The sequence below is a fragment of the Sphaeramia orbicularis genome, chromosome 18 (assembly GCF_902148855.1).
Source record: "Sphaeramia orbicularis chromosome 18, fSphaOr1.1, whole genome shotgun sequence".
In the NCBI taxonomy this organism is placed as follows: domain Eukaryota; kingdom Metazoa; phylum Chordata; class Actinopteri; order Kurtiformes; family Apogonidae; genus Sphaeramia; species Sphaeramia orbicularis.
The window spans coordinates 2827365-2829821 of NC_043974.1; positions in this window are offsets into that span (position 1 = coordinate 2827365).

Below are 2457 nucleotides of genomic sequence, written 5' to 3' on the forward strand. Positions count from 1 at the left end.
CAGTCGTCTTCTGGTCCCCACTCTACCTGGAAACATGGAGACTAAAGCAGCAGAGTCCTGTCTGGGACTGATTTGAATAGGAGCACAGAGAAGAAGAGAAAAGAGACCACTGAACTAAAATTAATACTAAAACTAAGCATTTAGAAAAAAATGAAACTAATACAAACTATCAAACCTGCTCTAAAAACTAATTAAAACTGAAGAGAAAAAAAGTCCAAACTAAATAAAACTAAACTAGAATGAAAAATCCAAAACTATTAGAACCTTGATTCAAGCATAAGTTAAAGCAAAAGAAGAAACTAATTTCTGAGTTATATATTATTACCTTTATTGAATAAAGCACATTTTCATAGAAAAGTTGGATATTTTGCTGTACAGAAACCCCAGCAGGTAACATTAGCAGTCGAAGAAAATCAGGTTATTTCATCTCACACATTATAATCCCATAGAACACAAAAAAACAGTAGAACAAAAGTTGCCCAAATTCGACTTGTAGACATCTATACATACAGTACTTTGTCCAATGCTACCTCTGCTCGTGCCCCCCTTCACCGCCCAACCCCACCCCCCATTCCGACTTTTACTGATGCTGGATCAACCTGAGCCACGCTCTGCTGTGATTGGTTGTTAGCAGCTTTGGCTAATGCTAATGGCTAAAATATTCAGAGCTTTTCCACTTCTTCATCCACTCACACATGTAAAAACATTTAAAATTTCCTGCTCTGACGTGTGGATTTCCTGCTTTCCATTTCACTCATTTAAATCACTTAAATGTTTCGTCCGTCATGATGCACAAACATTTTCTCTTTATCTATTTATAGTAGCTAATAGTTTAGTTCACAGAGGGCTTTTCCAGCAGTTAATGGGCAGAATCCAACATGAGGAAGGTAAAAGCTTCTGTGTGTTTTTGTACAGCTTCATCAACATGAGGCGTCATAATACAGACAGAAGCTGATCTTTATGAGTGCATTAGCACATTCAGAGCCACCACCGTTTCTGATGGAGGGCAGCTTCATAATTATGCCAGATGACAAATCACGTATTAAACAGAATATTCAGGATGACTTCCATATATGTGGGTATTTGAAACGGCCCACTGAGAAAAATTCAATTCATATTTATAAAAAACAATTCTACAGAGTAACAAAATTCTCCAGCAAACGAAGAGGAAAGGTGACTGGTGGGTGGAGTCGGTCACAGCTCGTCAATTAAATGTTGCCGCCCTCGCTGAACACAAAGCCAGAGACACGATGACAGAGGAACATTTGTGACTCTCTTCGAATAAATCTGAGGTTAAAACCGAAGAGAAAACGCAGATAGATTCATCACTAGGCAAAAGAGGCTAAATGAGTCATAAAAAGTTCCCAAATCTAGCAAGAAACTCATTAAATTAACAACAGTGGCACATATGGCACAAACAGTAGAAGCCAAGAATTCACAGGCATGTAATAACCCAGAGCTGTCAGACTCCTGTGAGTTCAGTTCCACATTCAGCTGAATCTGATCTGTGTGGGCCCAACCAGCACAATAACAGAATAATACAGAAATAATGTCAACTCCAAACTTTTATCTGTTTTAGAGCAAAAAAAGTAAATTTACATGATGAAAAGGTTTACATCTGCAAACTATCCTTTAAAAGATGTGAATAACATGAACAAACTGAAAAAAAATCAGTGTAATTTGAACAATATTCTGCTTCAGTTTATCATTTCCACATGTACATTAGAACTGACAGATCACAGTGGATCTACAAACACAAAACATTTAATAACAGGCAGAATATTGGTCAAATTGTACTGACTTCTCTTAACACATTACAGGTTGTTCACATTTGTTCAGGTGATTCACTTTTTTGTGAAATTCTGCTTTGTTTTAGTGTAAATACATGAAAATATTCACATTTACAAACAGAAACATTGTCAGTTGTCATTATTTCTCTGTTATTCTGATCGTATTTGACTGAATCCTGCCCACTGCAGATTGAATTGTTCTGAATGTGGAACCTGAACTAAAAGGATTGTTCATATCTTCAGTGTTGTTGTATCTTCAAGTTGTTTTCTCTGTTTTTGAGTGAAAAAAGTGAAATTCCATATGAAAATGTTTCCATCTTTGAACCGTACTTGAACATAACATGAACAAATATGAACAACCTGAAAATTTTTAAGAAAAATAAGTATAATTTTAACAATATTACACCTCAGTTTATCATTCATACATGTGCATCACAACGTACAGACCACAGTGGATCTACAAATACACAAAACATTTAATACCAGGCAGAATACTGTTAAAATACTCCATACTTCTCTGAAAACATTTCAGGTTGTTCATTTTTTTGTGAAAGGCTAGTCTGTGAATGTAAACATTTTTGTGTAATTTTACTTTTTTGACACTGAAAGAGAAAAATTAGCTTTTTTTTTTTTTAATTATTATTTATAGGTTATTATGATAGTATTT